Source organism: Oncorhynchus mykiss, chromosome 15 (genome assembly GCF_013265735.2).
Source record: "Oncorhynchus mykiss isolate Arlee chromosome 15, USDA_OmykA_1.1, whole genome shotgun sequence".
NCBI lineage: Eukaryota > Metazoa > Chordata > Actinopteri > Salmoniformes > Salmonidae > Oncorhynchus > Oncorhynchus mykiss.
This window is the reverse complement of record NC_048579.1, coordinates 12,752,998-12,773,668: the sequence shown is the minus strand read 5'-3', so window position 1 is coordinate 12,773,668 and position 20,671 is coordinate 12,752,998. Positions and strand designations below refer to the sequence as shown.

General features: G+C 42.9%; 1 long non-coding RNA gene and 1 pseudogene across 1 annotated transcript; both read left to right on the top strand.

Annotated features, from left to right (window-relative positions):
• The window catches only part of LOC118938943, a 63,279-nt pseudogene that overhangs the window by 10,411 nt on the left and 32,197 nt on the right, over positions 1 to 20,671 (top strand).
• On the top strand, positions 3,878 to 11,257 carry LOC110489587. Its single transcript, XR_005036043.1, has 4 exons — positions 3,878 to 3,947; positions 10,270 to 10,350; positions 10,463 to 10,525; positions 11,024 to 11,257. It is a non-coding gene; the product is annotated as an uncharacterized LOC110489587 (long non-coding RNA).

Genomic DNA, 20,671 nt, shown 5'->3' with positions numbered 1-20,671 from the left:
TCAGACTTGTCTGTGCTCTTGGTTATAACAGGCAATGCAATGATACAATGTAGGCTGTCAATATTGCTCGCTACTTCAATGTAACAAATGTACAAATCTAACAACAGAAAATTTAGCAGGGGCTGGGTCTGCATCTCCGCTCGCCATCACGGCTAAAATATATCTTTTTTTAAACTGATGGAGAAATAGAAGCGCGTAAAGAGCGGACAGAGAAAAGCACGTGAGTCAGGGGCGGGCTGGTCGGGGAAGCGGCTGGCTGATTACGGATGACACATGAAATGCGCATGAAAGTGAATAGTATTGGACCAGGGCATACAAGAGACTAGTGGCTGTTGCTTAAATTCGAGTGAATTTGTAAACACAACTGACTTTAAAATATTTTATAACAGGTTCTTTAGATTGGTCGGGCTGAAAAATTCTGTAGTATCATATGAAACGGTACTACAGTCGTGGTCAAAAGTTTTGAGAATGACACAAATATTATTTTTCACAAAGTCTGCTGCTTCAGTGTCTTTAGATATTTTTGTCAGATGTTACTATGGGAATACTGAAGTATAATTACAAGCATTTCATAAGTGTCAAAGGCTTTTGACAATTACCTGAAGTTGATGCAAAAGTCTATTTGCTTTTCAAGACCTCTGCAATCCACCCTGGCATGCTGTCAATTAACTTCTGGGCCACATCCTGACTGATGTTAGCCCATTCTTGCATAATCAACGCTTGGAGTTTGTCAGAATGTGGGTTTTTGTTTGTCCACACACCTCTTGAGGATTGACCACAAGTTCTCAATGGGAAAAAGGTCTGGGGAGTTTCCTTGCCATGGACCCAAAATGTCAATGTTTTGTTCCCCGAGCCACTTAGTTATCACTTTTGCCTTATGGCAAGATGCTCCATCATGCTGGAAAAGGCATTGTTCATCACCAAACTGTTCCTGGATGGTTGGGAGAAGTTGCTTTCAGAGGATGTGTTGGTACCATTCTTTATTCATGGCTGTGTTCTTAGGCAAAATTGTGAGTGAGCCCAATCCCTTGGCTGAGAAGCAACCCCACACATGAATGGTCTCAGGATGCTTTACTGTTGGCATGACACAGGACTGATGGTAGCGATCAACTTTTCTTCTCCGGACAAGCTTTTTTCCGGATGCCCCAAACAATCGGAAAGGGGATTCATCAGAGAAAATTACTTTACCCCAGTCCTCAGCAGTCCAATCCCTGTACCTTTTGCAAGTGGCTTCTTTGCTGCCCTTCTTGACACCAGGCATCCTCCAAAAGTCTTCGCCTCACTGTGCGTGCAGATGCACTCACACCTGCCTGCAGCCATTCCTGAGCAAGCTCTGTACTGGTGGTGCCCCGATACCGCAGCTGAATCAACTTTAGGAGACGGTCCTCGTGCTTGCTGGACTTTCTTGGGCGCCCTGAAGCCTTCTTCACAACAATTGAACCGCTCTCCTTTGAAGTTCTTGATGATCCGATAAATGGTTGATTTAGGTGCAATCTTACTGGCAGCAATATCCTTGCCTGTGAAGCCCTTTTTGTGCAAAGCAATGATGACGGCACGTGTTTCCTTGCAGGTAACCATGGTTGACAGAGGAAGAACAATGATTCCAAGCACCACCCTCCTTTTGAAGCTTCCAGTCTGTTATTCAAACTCAATCAGCATGACAGAGTGATCTCCAGCCTTGTCCTCGTTAACACTCACACCTGTGTTAACAAGAGAATCACTGACATGATGTCATCTGGTCATTTTGTGGCAGGGCTGAAATGCAGTGGAAATGTTTTTTAGGGATTCAGTTAATTTGCATGGCAAAGAGGGACTTTGCAATTAATTGCATCTGATCACTCTTTATAACATTCTGGAGTATATGCAAATTGCCATCATACAAACTGAGGCAGCAGACTTTGTGAAAATGTATATTTGTGTCATTCTCAACTTTTGGCCACGACTGTACAGTATTCTAATGTTGGTATCATAAGTATCATGCCGTTTTGGTACCGTGATATTACCGTGGTACTGACATGCCATGATGCAACACACATGCACCCAGTCAAGTCTTCAAAACACTTTAGTTACAAATGTTAGTGTAAGGGTCCTTGACAAGGTTGTGTTCACCTCTGTGTTAAACCCCATACGTTCAGTCTGTCAGTCAGTTCATTACATCCGTACTGCGGTGACAAACGAGCTTGATTAAGTGTGTCTGTGTTTGTGTGTGACTCATAGGAGTTAGATTAATTGGAGGTGTTGAGGTATGAAGCAGCAAATGACAAGATGTCTTTGGCATAATGACAAACAACAAAGAGTGAGAGGGGGGGGGGGGTGAAAGAGGGGGAGGGAAGAGAGGCGAGAAAGAGAGAGGGAGGGAGGGAGAAACTGGGGTATGTGGGTGGTAATATTGCTAGAGCAAAAACTTTAATTCAAAATAACTGTGCTCAGGCTCCTTGTAAACTCATTCACCTGAGAAGAGGGAGGGAGTGAAGGATTGATTTGGAGACCAGGTAAAATCATTTGAGATACAAATTAAACACCCTCACCGCAAATTATTTACGATAATAGGTAATAGATGTCTGCGCGTGTGTGTATGTGTGTGTATGTGTGTGTGTGTGTGTGTGTGTGTGTGTGTGCGTGCACGCGTGTGCTTCCAGCTGTCAGAATTAGACGCTCAGCCATGTTTGTCGAACATCAATTTTCTAAATTGTTCCAAATGTTAAATTTCTAAGTGTTTAAGGTTCTGTTCAGGCATTAACTCCGAATGGTTAAGGTTTGGGATAGTCTTAAAACAAAAATCTCAAAAACAACTTTCTATCGCTAGATTCAACATGCAACCTTTGGCGTGGCTGGCGCGATGCGGCAGGGTTTCTAAAACAACCCGGGTGTAATATACGTCTGGCCACTGGTTGGTTTTGTGGCGCCCGTCTGATTTTGCATAGGGAACTGTAAACAGGAAGAGGCGCATATTGATTCGCCCAGCAGCAGTCACTGAGCTAGCAAGCTAAAGTTTTAGCTAGTGAGTCACATACATTTACATTCAGCCTGTTAAATGTTTCAGTCCGATTGGCCTTATCTTACTATATAAGCATGGCTTAACATAGTTTGATAGCTAACATGCTAGCTAGCTAATGCTAACAACACCAGCTAATCTCCTATGTGGATGCCTCCATCTTTGTAGCTAACGTTAGCTAGATAATTAAAGTAGCTGGTTAATGTGGTGCACAGCAGGCTACAATACTGTTATAGTATTACTGAATGACAACACTATAGCTTTGTCATTACTAGTTGGCAAGTTGGTTGATTATGTGATACAGTAGGCTACAGTACAACATTACTAAACGATAACAACGTAGCCTTGTCACTAGATACTAGTTGGTTGATTATGTGATACAGTAGGCTACAGTACAACATTACTAAACGAAAACAACGCAGCCTTGTCACTAGATACTAGTTGGTTGATGTGATGGGGTACAGTAGGCTACAGTACAACAACAGTAATCTTCCTACTGTTCTGTTATTCTTTTGGTCTGGAAATGGTTAAATTAGCTAATATTATAGAGATCACACATTCATGCAGCTGTGGTGTTGTCACATTGTCTTTATCCATACCATAACTGCTGCTATGGATACGCCTGTTACTTGAGAACGCTGCCCTCTTTGCCAGGTCTCCCTTGAAAAAAATAGCTTATATTACCAGGTCAAAAATAACATAACGGTTGTGTGCACTCTCACTAGATAGAATTCTATGGTTCAGTGGCAGATTTCGAAAAAAAGAAAATGGACATATACAGTATATCATCAGCAATTCTCAATCAGAAGAGATAAACCGCTAACCCAAAATTGAATTTCATAAATGTGCGCACTAATAATTGTTAATTTTCCAATTCTCTAGGCCCGATCCATTCCCAAACTTGAAGCCCTCTGTCCCCAGCAGGAAAAACAGGAAAAAGTGTTGGCTTAAGGTACAACATCCTATTGAGGACATTTTAAGATAAATGAAGTTCGTATTTAGATGTAGAGTTAATGAATAGAAGCATATACAAGCAATCAATGAAATGTATTGTATACAGTCATATGGAAACGTTTGGGCACCCCTCTGAGACTGCATAATAATTTACTCTGTCGTCACAGAAAATGATCACAGTGGCATGCCATTCATTTTCTAATAAAAGCTGAGTACTGGGGTATTGTCCAGACAAAGATTTTTAGTGTGGGCAATATTAAGTTGTATGAAATTAAATCAGATGTGAAAAATAGGCTATGCAAAAATGTGGGCACCCTTGTCATTCTGTTGATTTGAATACCTGTAACTACTTAGCACAGATTATTTGGAACACACAATTGGTTTGGTGAGCTCATTAAGCCTGGAACTTCATAGACAAGTGCATCCAATCATGAGAAAAGGTATTGAAGGTGGCCAATTGCAAGTTGTTGTTCTCTTTGACTCTCCTCTGAAGAGTGTCAACATGGGGGCCTCAAAACAACTCTCAAATGACCTGAAAACAAAGATTGTTCAACATTATGGTTTAGAGGAAGGCTACAAAAAGCTATCGAAGAGAATAAAGCTGTCAGTGTCCACTGTGAGGAACATAGTGAGGAAATGGAAGACCACAGGCACAGTTCTTGTTAAGGCCAGAAGTGGCAGGCCAAGTAAAATATCGGAGTGGCAAATGCAAAGGATGGTGAGAACGGTCAAAAACAGCCCACAGACCACCTCCAAAGACCTACAACATCATCCTGCTGCAGATGGTGAGGATGGTGAGAACGGTCAAAAACAGCCCACAGACCACCTCCAAAGACCTACAACATCATCCTGCTGCAGATGGTGAGGATGGTGAGAACGGTCAAAAACAGCCCACAGACCACCTCCAAAGACCTACAACATCATCCTGCTGCAGATGGTGAGGATGGTGAGAACGGTCAAAAACAGCCCACAGACCACCTCCAAAGACCTACAACATCATCCTGCTGCAGATGGTGAGGATGGTGAGAACGGTCAAAAACAGCCCACAGACCACCTCCAAAGACCTACAACATCATCTTGCTGCAGATGGTGTCACCCTGCATCGTTCAACAATTCAGCGCACTTTGCACAAGGAGAAGCTGTATGGGAGAGTGATGCGGAAGAAGCATTTTCTGCACACAAACAGAGTCGCGTGAGGTATGCAAACGCACATTTGGACAAGCCAGCTTCATTTTGGAATAAGGTGCTGTGGACTGATGAAACAAAGATTGAGTTATTTGGTCATAACAAGGGATGTTGTGCATGGCTGCAAAAGAACACAGCGTTCCAAGAAAAACACTTGCTACCCACAGTAAAATTTGGTGGGGGTTCCATCATGCTGTGGGGCTGTGTGGCCAGTGCCGGTACTGGGAATCTTGTTAAAGTTGAGGGTCGCATGGATTCCACTCAATATCAGCAGATTCTTGGAAATAATATTGAAGAATGAGTCACAAAGTTGAAGTTACACCGGGGCTGGATATTTCAACAAGACAACAACCCAAAACACTGCTCAAAATCTACCTGGGCATTTATGCAGAGGAACGAGTACAATGTTCTGGAATGGCCATCCCAGTCCCCAGACCTGAATATCATTGAGAATCTGTGGGATGATTTGAAGCGGGCTGTCCATGCTCGGAAACCATCAAACCTAACTGAACTGGAGATGTTTTGTAAGCAGGAATGGTCCAAAATACCTTCATCCGGAATCCAGACACTCATTAGAGGCTATGGGAAGCATCTAGAGGCTGTTATTTTAGCAAAAGGAGACTCTACTAAATATTGATGTGATTTTTCTATTGGGGTGCCCAAATTTATGCACCTGCCTAATTTTGTTTTGATGCATATTGCACATTTTCTGTTAATCCAATAAACCTCATTTCACTACTGAAATATTACTGTGTCCATCAGTTATTTGATAGATCAAAATTAAATTGCTGATCCAAACACCTAATTATTTATAAATGGAAATCATGGAAATTGTCAGGGGAGCCCAAACTTTTTCATACGACTGTGAATTCCCTTTTACGTCAGCAGTTGTCACAAAGTGCTTCTACAGATACCCAGCCTAAAACCCCAAAGAGCAAGCAATGCAGATGTAGAAGCAGTAAGGGAAAAACTCTCTAGAAAGGCGGAAACCTAGAGAGCAGCCTGGCTCTGAGGGGTGGCCAGTCTTCTTCTGGCTGTGCTGGTGGAAATTATATAAGAGTACAGCCATTTTGGCCAGATCGTTCTTCAAGGAATTTAAATGTTCATAGATGACCAGCAGGGTCAAATAATCACAGTGGTTATAGAGGGTGAAATGGTTCAGCACTTCAGGAGTTAATGCCAGTTGGTTCTTCATAGCTGAGCATTTAGAGGTTGAGACAGTAGGTACTCACAGTACTTCCGGCGCCGACAGAGATGGCCGCTTCGCGTTCCTAGGAAACTATGCAGTTTTTTGTTTTTTTACGTGTTATTTCTTACATTAGTACCCCAGGTCATCTTAGGTTTCATTACATACAGTCGAGAAGAACTACTGAATATAAGATCAGCATCAACTCACCATCAGTACGACCAAGAATATGTTTTTCGCGACGCGGATCCTGTGTTCTGCCTTACAAACAGGACAACGGAGTGGATCCTATGCAGCGACCCAAAAAAACGACTCCGAAAGAGAGGGAAACGAGGCGGTCTTCTGGTCAGACTCCGGAGACGGGCACAGCGCGCACCACTCCCTAGCATTCTTCTTGCCAATGTCCAGTCTCTTGACAACAAGGTTGATGAAATCCGAGCAAGGGTAGCATTCCAGAGGGACATCAGAGACTGTAACGTCCTTTGCTTCACTGAAACATGGCTCACTGGAGAGACGCTATCCGAAGCGGTGCAGCCAACGGGTTTCTCCACACATCGCGCTGACAGAAACAAACATATTTCTGGTAAGAAGAGGGGCGGGGGCGTATGCCTCATGGCCAACGTGACATGGTGTGATGAAAGAAACATACAGGAACTCAAATCCTTCTGTTCACCTGATTTAGAATTCCTCACAATCAAATGTAGACCGCATTATCTACCAAGAGAATTCTCTTCGATTATAATCACAGCCGTATATATCCCCCCCCAAGCAGACACATCGATGGCTCTGAACGAACTTTATTTAACTCTCTGCAAACTGGAAACAATTTATCCGGAGGCTGCATTCATTGTAGCTGGGGATTTTAACAAGGCTAATCTGAAAACAAGACTCCCCAAATTTTATCAGCATATCGATTGCGCAACCAGGGGAGGAAAGACCTTGGATCATTGTTACTCTAACTTCCGCGACGCATATAAGGCCCTGCCCCGCCCCCCTTTCGGAAAAGCTGACCACGACTCCATTTTGTTGATCCCTGCCTACAGACAGAAACTAAAACAAGAGGCTCCCACGCTGAGGTCTGTCCAACGCTGGTCCGACCAAGCTGACTTTACACTCCAAGACTGCTTCCATCACGTGGACTGGGAGATGTTTCGTATTGCGTCAGATAACAACATTGACGAATACGCTGATTCGGTGTGCGAGTTCATTAGAACTTGCGTTGAAGATGTCGTTCCCATAGCAACGATTAAAACATTCCCTAACCAGAAACCGTGGATTGATGGCAGCATTCGTGTGAAACTGAAAGCGCGAACCACTGCTTTTAATCAGGGCAAGGTGTCTGGTAACATGACCGAATACAAACAGTGCAGCTATTCCCTCCGCAAGGCTATCAAACAAGCTAAGCGCCAGTACAGAGACAAAGTAGAATCTCAATTCAACGGCTCAGACACAAGAGGCATGTGGCAGGGTCTACAGTCAATCACGGACTACAGGAAGAAATCCATCCCAGTCACGGACCAGGATGTCTTGCTCCCAGGCAGACTAAATAACTTTTTTGCCCGCTTTGAGGACAATACAGTGCCACTGACACGGCCTGCAACGAAAACATGCGGTCTCTCCTTCACTGCAGCCGAGGTGAGTAAGACATTTAAACATGTTAACCCTCGCAAGGCTGCAGGCCCAGACGGCATCCCCAGCCGCGCCCTCAGAGCATGCGCAGACCAGCTGGCCGGTGTGTTTACGGACATATTCAATCAATCCCTATACCAGTCTGCTGTTCCCACATGCTTCAAGAGGGCCACCATTGTTCCTGTTCCCAAGAAAGCTAAGGTAACTGAGCTAAACGACTACTAAACGTAGCACTCACATCCGTCATCATGAAGTGCTTTGAGAGACTAGTCAAGGACCATATCACCTCCACCCTACCTGACACCCTAGACCCACTCCAATTTGCTTACCGCCCAAATAGGTCCACAGACGATGCAATCTCAACCACACTGCACACTGCCCTAACCCATCTGGACAAGAGGAATACCTATGTGAGAATGCTGTTCATCGACTACAGCCCCACAAGGGTGCGTTCTGAGCCCTCTCCTGTACTCCCTGTTCACCCACGACTGCGTGGCCACGCACGCCTCCAACTCAATCATCAAGTTTGCGGACGACACAACAGTGGTAGACTTGATTACCAACAACGATGAGACGGCCTACAGGGAGGAGGTGAGGGCCCTCGGAGTGTGGTGTCAGGAAAATAACCTCACACTCAACGTCAACAAAACTAAGGAGATGATTGTGGACTTCAGGAAACAGCAGAGGGAACACCCCCCTATCCACATCGATGGAACAGTAGTGGAGAGGGTAGCAAGTTTTAAGTTCCTCGGCATACACATCACAGACAAACTGAATTGGTCCACTCACACAGACAGCATCGTGAAGAAGGCGCAGCAGCGCCTCTTCAACCTCAGGAGGCTGAAGAAATTCGGCTTGTCACCAAAAGCACTCACAAACTTCTACAGATGCACAATCGAGAGCATCCTGGCGGGCTGTATCACCGCCTGGTATGGCAACTGCACCGCCCTCAACCGTAAGGCTCTCCAGAGGGTAGTGAGGTCTGCACAACGCATCACCGGGGGCAAACTACCTGCCCTCCAGGACACCTACACCACCCGATGTCACAGGAAGGCCATAAAGATCATCAAGGACATCAACCACCCGAGCCACTGCCTGTTCACCCCGCTATCATCCAGAAGGCGAGGTCAGTACAGGTGCATCAAAGCTGGGACCGAGAGACTGAAAAACAGCTTCTATCTCAAGGCCATCAGACTGTTAAACAGCCACCACTAACACTGAATGGCTGCTGCCAACACACTGACACTGACTCAATTCCAGCCACTTTAATAATGGGAATTGATGGGAAATGATGTAAATATATCACTAGCCACTTTAAACAATGCTACCTTATATAAATGTTACTTACCCTACATTATTCATCTCATATGCATACGTATATACTGTACTCTATATCATCGACGGTATCCTTATGTAATACATGTATCACTAGCCACTTTATACTATACTATGCCACTTTGTTTACATACTCATCTCATTTGTACATACTGTACTTGATACCATCTACTGTATCTTGCCTATGCTGCTCTGTACCATCACTCATTCATATATCCTTATGTACATATTCTTTATCCCCTTACACTGTGTACAAGACAGTAGTTTTGGAATTGTTAGTTAGATTACTTGTTATTACTGCATTGTCGGAACTAGAAGCACAAGCATTTTGCTACACTCCCATTAACATCTGCTAACCATGTGTATGTGACAAATAAAATTTGATTTGATTGATTTGATTTTAGGTCCGGTAGAGAGAGACAGGATCAAACCGTAGGTCCGGTAGAGAGAGACAGGATCAAACCGTAGGTCCGGTAGAGAGAGACAGGATCAAACAGTAGGTCCGGTAGAGAGATACAGGATCAAACCGTAGGTCCGGTAGAGAGAGACAGGATCAAACAGTAGGTTCGGTAGAGAGCGACGGGATCAAACAGTAGGTCCGGTAGAGAGAGACAGGTTCAAACAGCGGGTTCATTTGTGTAGACTAAGCCCTAGAGGTTTTGTAACGTCACATGATTTGGCCTACTTGTCAATCCAGATCTGAATATTTTATATCCTTTTTACTGTACACAGTTTTTTTTTCCCCCAAAGAGAATCACTGCATGTCCTACTACGAGGATGTGGTCAGGTTGACTCAGGTCTGAGTCACAATAACACAGATCACACACACCACAGATTGCGAGGGGAAGTACAATGAGCAGTAGGGAAAATCAAGTCTGCTGCGTGGTTGCCACACACACACACTTTAATTTAGGTTTGTGTATAGTCAAGGTTTTGTCATCTGCCAACCTGCTTTAAGATCTGCCAACCTGCTCGTGGGTGACAGGTAACCGTGTTTCCACCGTCTGGAGTGGCACGCTGGAACTTCCAGAGGCTTGAAGACCTGAAGCCATGTGATGTGGTCCAGGTAATTATCACACACACGTATACTCACTCACTCACTCACTCGGTTTTGTTGTATAATTATTTTCACTTAAAAAATGTTTACCTTTCTTTTTTAAATCTGACACCCCTATTAGCTCAACCACAGTCCTCACAGCTGCATTCATCAGCCCCTGCACCTGCTACACCGGCTGTGACAGGTGATTATCACATACATGTATACACACATGCATACTCTCCCTCACTTGGGGCTCTATTCAATCACATCCACTTTAGCTGACATCCACATAGCGGTTGTTTTGGTGGTGTCTGAGGTGGAACTGTGTTAGAGCTGTCATTCACAAGCTGCTCCCTGGCATTATACTTAAAGCGGACATTGCCATTGGCTGTACGGAGTCGCATTAACAGAAAACTCATGCAGCCCTGTTTACAAGTTTGAACACTGGAATGTGAGATGTAATCTACACCTTGAGTAGTCTGATAGAAATCATCATTATTTAATTTAATTATTTTTTAATTTGAGCATCAATATGTCTGTATAGCCTAAACTTTCTCGTTTTGAATTTGTAACACAGGTAGGATGGGTGCAGCTGCTCACCGATTTGACAGTTCCGACGCAGTTACACCTCAGCTATGCGGGTGTCGGCTTTCAGGCGGTTAACTCTTCATCTGATTGAATCTAGGCCTTTCTCGTTTAGATCTGCCACCCCTAGCAGTTCATCTGCAGTCACAGCAGTCCTCTGCTGTGGTATGTAAATTACCGGCTGCACCAGGTCTTACTATACTGGCCGTGAAGGGAGAAACTACTGAGGAAAACCCAGATGGATACAGGTCATTCATAATTATATTACATACACTCACTCACTCACACCAACAGATGTGCACACAAACATGTTGTTGACCTGTATAGTTACTGTCACTTTGTTCATCTCTTTCAGATCGGCCATGCTCTCCACCACTGCCCGACAGCCTCACCCAGAAGTCCATACATGGGGCCTATCAAGAATGACCCGACCTCTCCCCTCTCTGGGCCCAAGTAACTTTCCCTACATAAACATGCTTATGAAAATTAATAAAACATCTTATTTATAAAAGTTACCTAAAGAATTCTGATTCTGCTGCCACAGCAATCTACACATAATACCCCATAATGACAAAGCAAAAACATGTTTTCAGAAATTGTTGCAAATTTATTACAAATAAAAATAAAAATAAATATCTTATTTACAAAAGTATTCAGACCCTTTGCTATGAAACTTGAAATTGAGCTCAGGTGCATCCAGTTTCCATTGATTATCCTTGATGTTTCTACAACTTGATTGGAGTCCACCTGTGGTAAATTCAATTCATTGGACATGATTTGGAAAGGCACACACATTTTATATAAGGTCCCACAGTTGAGAGAGTGCATGTCAGCAAAACCAAGCCATGAGTTCGAAGGAATGGTCCGTAGAGCTCCGAGACAGGATGGTGTCGAGGTTACACATCTGGGGAAGGGTACCAAAACATGTATGCAGCATTTAAGATCCCCAGAACACAGTGGCCTCCATCATTCTTAAATGAAAGACGTTTGTAACCACCTATACTCTTCCTAGAGCTGGCCGCCCAGCCAATCTGAGCAATCGGGGGAAAAGGGCCATGGTCACACAGCTCTAGAGTTCCTCTGTGGAGATGGGAGAACCTTCCAGAAGGGCAACCATCTCTGCAGCACTCCATCAATCAGGCCTTTATGGTAGAGTGGCCAGATGGAAGCCACTCCTCAGTAAAAGGCACGACAGCCCACTTGGAGTTTGCCAAAAGGCACCTAAAGACTCTCAGACCATTAGAAATAAGATTCTCTGATCTGATGAAACAAAGATTGAAGTCTTTGGCCTGAATGCCAACTGCCACATCTGGAGGAAACCTGGCACCATCCCTACGGTGAAGCATGGTGGTGGTAGCTGTGGGGATGTTTTTCAGCAGCAGGGACTGGGAGACTAGTCAGGATGGAGGAAAAGATGAATGGAGCAAAGCACAGAGAGATCCTTGATGAAGTCCTGAGTGCTCTGGATCAAGTTCTCAGACTGGGGCAAAGGTTCAACTTCAAACAGGACAACGACCCTAAGGACACAGCCAAGACAACGCAGGAGAGGCTTCGGGATAGATCTCTGAATGTCCTTGAGTGGCCTAGACAGAGCCTGGAATTGAACCCGATTTAACATCTCTGGAGAGACCCTAAAATAGCTGTGCAGCGACACTCCCCATCCAACCTGACAGACCTTGTGAGGATCTGCAGGGAAGAATGGGAGAAACTCCCCAAATACAGGTGTGCCAAGCTTGTAGCGTCATACCCAAGAAGACTTGAGGCTGTAATTGCTGCCAAAGGTGCTTCAACAAAGTACTGAGTAAAGGGTCTGATACCTATGTAAATGTGACATTTCATTATTTAAAAAAATAAATTATAATTGTCATTATTTTTTTTTTACCTGTTTTTGCTTTGTCACTATAGGGAATTGTGTGTAGATGGGGGGGAAAAAATATTTGATCAATTTTAGAATCAGCCTGTAATGTAACAATGAGGAAAAAGTCAAAGGGGTCTGAATACTTCCTGAAGGCACTGTAGGTACAGGGTTCCCAGGAGTGGCAGGCAAATATGTTTATTGTCATGCAAAAGTATTTCTTATGTACCAAAAACCATTCCCTGGCTACCCATTCCCCGGCCAAACTGAAGTTTGTTCTCTGCAATGAATGTATGTGGTGATTTAAAATTCAGGGTGAGTCATCAGATAAACAAGGCCAATGAATGAAGAGAGAGGTGACCTGGAGGGAGTTCCAGACCTCAGCTTTTTATGAAGCAGAATAGCAGAGGGTGGGGGGTGGATGACAAGGGGAAAAAATAAACATGCACACACATTCTCCTCTCTCTCTTACACACACACACACACATTCTCCTCTCTCTCTCTCTCTCTCTCTCTCACACACACACACACACACACACACATTCTCCTCTCTCACACACACACACACATTCTCCTCTCTCTCACACACGCACACATTCTCCTCTCTCTCTCTCACACACACACACACACACATTCTCCTCTCTCTCACACACACACACACACATTCTCCTCTCTCTCTCTCTCACACACACACACATTCTCCTCTCTCTCTCACACACACACACACATTCTCCTCTCTCTCTCTCTCTCACACACACACACACACACATTCTCATCTCTCTCACACACACACACACACACACACACACACACATTCTCTCTCTCTCTCTCTCTCTCTCTCACACACACACACACACACACACACACACACTCTCCTCTCTCTCTCTCACACACACACACACATTCTCCTCTCTCTCTCTCACACACACACACACACACACATTCTCCTCTCTCTCTCACACACACGGAATCTGTATGTATGTAAATACATTGTAAGGTATCAAGGCCTACAACTCTAGAGTGCAGTAAAAAAATATTTTTCATTAATATTGTAATTAACTGACAATTATATAATGTATACATATTATAACAATACATAAGTGACCAATAGTTGTGATTATTTAGTGTTTTAATTACTCAACAAGTATTGTCTCAAAGTGGGATTGAACCGTGTCTCAAAAGCAGCAGAAAAGGTCAAATAAGGTCACAATTTATGTTATGGCAGATGCTTACGCCCGTCCACCATCCCCGTCCACAACGCCTTAGCAAAACCAAAGGCTACTTGAAGGTAACATCGCTCATTGTTGTCCCTAGTGGCAAGTTTCTGCATCATCTCCAGCCGTCCTCAGAAAAGGATGGACGTCGAACACTGACTTGTATCACGTGTGACCTGGCTGGGCGTATGTTCTACAAATAGAGATTTGGTTTGAAAATGTATGCTTGTTTACCGATGCCCTTTGAGTAGTGATGGCTTGTGTGAGGAGCCGAGGTGATTTACATGATGGAGGATTGTACTGTGGTGAACTTCAGCTTCAGAACATGGAAAGACATGCTATTCAGACCAAAGCCCGGAATACAGACAGACCCAGATTAGTTTGACATTCTATGTTTTATGGGACAATAAAATTGAATGTAGAAACCAGATACACTAGAGATGTCCTTGACATTTGAAACAGTGTTCTGCTGTTCTGTAGAACATTGCCAAAAATAACTGGAATGTTTCAAGGAACGTAATCCAAATTTAGTTTTGGAACTCCAACTTTCCTCATTGGCTTTGTAAAAATAAAGGCTTTTCAGTTAATAAATCCCATCAAAATCTAATTTTATTTGTCACGTGCGGCAAATACAACATTACTGTGAAATGCCCTTTCCCAACAATGCACAGTTAAATACAACATTACTGTGAAATGCCCTTTCCCAACAATGCACAGTTAAATACAACATTACTGTGAAATGTGAGCCCTTTCCCAACAATGCACAGTTAAATACAACATTACTGTGAAATGTGAGCCCTTTCCCAACAATGCACAGTTAAATACAACATTACTGTGAAATGCCCTTTCCCAACAATGCACAGTTAAATACAACATTACTGTGAAATGCCCTTTCCCAACAATGCACAGTTAAAAAGTAAGAACATTTGCACTAAATAAGGAAATACTAACACAATAAAATAACAATAGCGAGGCTATATACAAGGAATACCGGTACCTAGTCAATGTGCTGGGGGTGTGAGGTAGTTAAGGTGATTGGGGTAATATATACAGTACCAGTACCATCTACACAGTACCAGTCAAAGGTTTGGACACACCTACTCATTCAAAGGTTTTTCTTCATTTTAGTATTTTCTACATTGTAGAATAATAGGGGAGACATCAAAACTGTGAAATAACACATATCGAATCATTTCACTGTATATAGACTTTTTCTATTGTGTTATTGACTGTATGTTTGTTTATCCGATGTGTAACTCTTTGTTGTTGTTTGTGTCGCATTGCTTTGCTTTATCTTGGCCAGGTCGCAGTTGTAAATGAGATCTTGTTCTCAACTAGCCTACCTGGTTAAATTAACTTGTTCTCAACTAGCCTACCTGGTTAAATAAAGGTGTTCTCAACTAGCCTACCTGGTTAAATAAAGGTGTTCTCAACTAGCCTACCTGGTTAAATAAAGGTGTTCTCAACTAGCCTACCTGGTTAAATAAAGGTGTTCTCAACTAGCCTACCTGGTTAAATAAAGGTGTTCTCAACTAGCCTACCTGGTTAAATAAAGGTGTTCTCAACTAGCCTACCTGGTTAAATAAAGGTGAATAAAAAAATATTTAAAAAAATAATAATAATAATAATAATAAATAAATGTAGTAAGCAAAAAAGTGTTAAACAAATCAAAATATATTTTAGATTTTCCAAAGTAGCCACCCTTTGCCTTGATGACAGCTTTGCACACTCTTGGCATTTTCTCAAACAGCTTCACCTGGAATGCTTTTCCAACAGTCTTGAAGGAGTGCTTGTTGGCTGCTTTTCCCTCACTCTGCGGTCCAACTCATCCCAAACCATCTCAATTGGGTTGAGGTTGGGTGATTGTGGAGGCCAGGTCATCTGATGCAGCACTCCATCACTCTCCTTCTTGGTAAAATAGCCCTTACACAGCCTGGAGGTGTGTTGTGTCATTGTCCTGTTGAAAAACAAATGATAGTGGGACTAAGGGCAAACCAGATGGGATGGCATATCGTTGCCGAATGCTGTGGTAGCCATGCTGGTTAAGTGTGTCTTGAATTCCAAATAAATCACAGACAGTGTCACCAGCAAAGCACCATCACACCTCATCCTCCATGCTTCACGTGGGAACCATACATGCGGAGATCATCCGTTCACCCACTTTGCATCTCACAAACCCACAGTGATTGGAACCAAAAATATTACATTTGGACAGATTTCCACCAGCCTAATGTCCATTGCTCTTGTTTCTTGGCCCAAGCAAGTCTCTTCTTACTGGTGTCCTTCAGTAGTGGTTTCATTGCAGCAATTTGACCATGGAAGGCCTGATTCATGCAGTCTTCTCTGAACAGTTGATGTTGAGATGTGTCTGTTACTTTAACTCTGTGAAGCATTTATTTGAGCTGCAATGTCTGATGCTGGTAACTCTAATTAACTTATCCTCTGCAGCAGAGGTAACTCTGGGTCTTCCTTCCCTGTGGCGGTCCTCATGAGAGCCAGTTTCATCATAGCACTTGATGGTTTTTGCGACTGCACTTGAAGAACTTTAAAAGTTCTTGAAATGTTCTGTATTGACTGACCTTCATGTCTTAAAGTAATGATGGACTGTTTTTTCTCTTTGCTTATTTGAGCTGTTCTTGTCATAATATGGACTTGGCGCATTGAGAAGGAAAGAAATTCCACAAATGAACTTTTAACTAGGCAGAACTGTTAATTGAAATGCATTCCAGGTGACTACCTCATGAAGCTGTTTGAGAGAATGCCAACAGTTTGCAAAACTGTCATCAAGGCAAAGGGTGGCTAAAATATATATAATATAATATAAACTTTTTTGCTTAATAAATGATTCCATATGTGTTATTTCACAGTTTTGATGTCTTCACTACTATTCTACAATGTAGAAAATAGTAAAAAAAATGTATTTAAAAAAAACCTTGAATGACTAAGTGTGTCCAAACTTTTGAATGGTACTGTACATGTAGGTAGGGGTAAAAGTGAATACGCCGTCCGGATGGATAATAAACAGAGTAGCAGAATCCCAATACATTTGAGTCATTTAGCAGATGCTCTTATCCAGAGTGACCTACAGTTAGTCCCTACATCTACAGATAGCTAGGAGGGACAACCACATATCACAGGCATAGAAAGTACATTTTTCCTAAATAAAGTAGCTATCAGCAAAGTCATAGCTAGTAAAGTAGGAACAAATTGTGAAGTGCGATTGCTGTTTCACAAAAGGCTTTTTTTTTAGGTGTGTGTGTGTGTGTGAGCGGGGGGTGATTATTTAAGATACCCATTGAAGAGGTAGGGTTTCAGATGTTTTCGGAAGATGGGAAGGGACTCTGCTTTCCTAGCTTCAGGGGACTAAGCAGCTTTGTCTGGTAAGACGAGGTGCGGAGGTGTGTGTCTATTTGTCAAAAACAGCTGGTGCGCGATGTCTAATATTAAAGAAGTCTCAAGGTATTGCTCGTCTGAGGTAGAGTACCTCAAGATAAGCTATAGACCACACTATATGAGTTCTCATAAAAATTTGTGGTGGTCTGTTTACCACCACAAACCGTTGCTGGCACTAAGACCACACTCAACGAGCTGTTTAAGGCCATAAGCAAATGCTCATCCAGAAGTGGCTCAAACTTAAATCCTTTTTTTTACCTCATTTCTGCCTGCATGTTACATGTGCAACCAGAGGGAAAAAACTCTAGACCACCTTTACTCCACACACAGAGACACATACAAAGCTCTCCCTCGCCCTCCATTTGGCAAGTCTGACCACAAATTAATCATCCTGATTCCTGGTTACAAGCAAAAACTAAAATAGGAAAGTAGGAAGGACCAGTGACTCGCTCAATAAGGGAATGGTCAGATGACGCGGATGCTACGCTACAGGACTGTTTTGCAGCACAGACTGGAATGTATGTTCTGGGATTCATCCAATGGCAACCACTCCACAAATTCTTGTTACCAAACTGTAGTTTTGGAAGGTAAGTTAGGACATCTACTTTGTGCATGACACAAGTAATCTTTCCAACAATTGTTTACAGACAGATTATTTCACTTGTAATTCACTGTATCACAATTCCAGTGGGTCAGAAGTTTACATACACTAAGTTGACTGTGCCTTTAAACAGCTTGGAGAATTCCAGAAAATGATGTCATGACTTTAGAAGCTTTAGACCTCCACAAGTCTGGTTCATCCTTGGGAGCAATTTCCAAACACCTGAAGGTACCACGTTCATCTGTACAAACAATAGTACGCAAGTAGTAACACCACGGGACCACGCAGCCGTCATACCGCTCAGGAAGGAGACGCGTTCTGTGTCCTAGAGATGAACGTACTTTGGTGCGAAAAGTGCAAATCAGTCCCAGAACAACAGCAAAGGACATTTTGAAGATGCTGGAGGAAACAGGTACAAAAGTATCTACTGTACATACATATACAGTGCCTTGCAAAAGTATTCATCCCCCTTGGTGTTTTTCTTATTTTGTTGCATTTCAACCTGTAATTGACATGGATTTTTATTTGGATTTCATGTAATGGACATACACAAAATAGTCTAAATTAGTGAAGTGAAATGAAAACAATAACTTGTTTTAAAAAATGTAAAAAAACAGAAAAGTGGTGCATGCATATGTGTTCACCCCCTTTGCTGTGAAGCCCCTAAATAAGATCTGGTGCAACCAACTACCTTCAGGAGTCACGTAATTAGTTAAATAAAGTCCACCTGTGTGCAATCTAAGTGTCACATGATCTGTCACATGATCTCAGTATATATACACCTGTTCTGAAAGGCCCCAGAGTCTGCAGCATCACACAGCAAGGGGCACCACCCAGCAACCGGCACCATGAAGACCAAGAAGCTCTCCAAACAGGTCAGGGACAAAGTTGTGGAGAAGTACAGATCAGGGTTGGGTTATAAACAGATATCAGAAACATCCCACGGAGCACCACTAAATCCATTATTAAAAAATTTAAAGAATATGGCACCACAACAAACCTGTCAAGAGAGGGCCGCCCACCAAAACTCACGGACCAGACAAGGAGGGCATTAATCAAACAGGGAACTAAGAGACCAAAGATAACCCTGAAGGAGCTGCAAAGTTGAGTATCTGTCCATGGGAACACTTTAAACCGTACACTCCACAGAGCTGGGCATTACGGAAGAGTGGCCAGAAAAAAAGCCATTGCTTAAATAAAAAAATAAGCAAACACATTTGGTGTTCGCCAAAAGACATGTGGGAGACTCCCCAAACATTTGGAAGACGGTACTCTGGTCAGATGAGACTCAAATGTAGCTTTTTGGCAATCGAGGAAAACACGGGCGTAAACACAACACCTATCATCATCCCGAGAACACAATCCCCATGTTTTTCATCGGCAGGGACTGGGAAACTGGTCAGAATTGAAGGAATGATGGATGGCTCTAAATACAGAGAAATACTTGAGGGAAACCTGTTTCAGTTTTCCAGAGAATTGAGACTGGGACGGAGGTTCACCTTCCAGCAGGACAATGACCCTAAGTATACTGCTAAAGCAACACTTGAGTGGTTTAAGGGGAAACATTTAAATGTCTCGGAAATGCCTAGTCAAAGCCCAGACCTCAATCCAATTGAGATTCTGCGGTATGACTTAAAGATGTCTGTACACCAGAGGAACCCATCTAACTTGAAGGAGCTGGAGCAGTTTTGCCTTGAAGAATCGCAAAAAAAATTCCAGTGGCTAGCTGTTCCAAGCTTAGAGACATACCCCAAGAGACTTGCAGCTGTAATTGCTGCAAAAGGTGGCTCTACAAAGTATTGACTTTAGGGGGGTGAATAGTTATGCACGCTCAAGTTTTCAGTATTTTATTCTTATTTGTGTGTTTCACAATAAAAAAATATTTTGTATCTTCAAAGTGGTAGGCATTTCTGTAAATGAAATGATACAAACACCCCAAAAATCTATTTTAATTCCAGGTTGAAAGGCAACAAAATAGGAAAAATGCCAAGGGGGGTGAAAAGTTTCGCAAGCCTCTGTATATATATACACACCTCAAATTTCACGGGAATATAGAAGATTGGATTTCTTTTCATAGTGTTATCATGTACAGTAGGTGGTAATTGGCTTCTAACCAGCCAGCACTATAACAGTATTAGATCCAGAGTTATTCTGGAAGCTCATTCTGTTCTGACTTCTCATGTGTGTGTGTGTGTGTGTGTGTATTCATGCGTCATCTCTCCTCCCTGTTGTGTGTGTGTGTGTGTTCTGTCAGTGAAGTGCTAATTGTAATCATCAGGTTTAACTGTGATGTTTTTAATTGAACATTATGGGTGAGAGGTTCTGGGAAAGATAAATGTGTTAGTGTCTGTGAGTGTCTGTGTATGTGTCTGAGTGTTCCTGTGTGTCTGTGTGTCCCTATGTGTCTCTGTGTGTCTGTCCCTGTGTGTCTGTGTGTATCAATCCCTGTGTGTCTGTGTGTATCAATCCAAAATCAAACCTTACAGAAAACATTAAAGAGACACCTACCTGGTTTGTAGTTTTTTATGTTGTTGCTTCTGATGTGTGTGTGTGTGTGTGTTTTAGGGCAGGAGACACAGGTTGGGAGTTAATCCAGCACTGGACGGGAGATGGTGCAGTCTAATAGCTATAGGAGGACCGTGCAGAACACACACCACTGGACTCAAATGGAACCTGGGTGAGTACACACAAACAAACTCC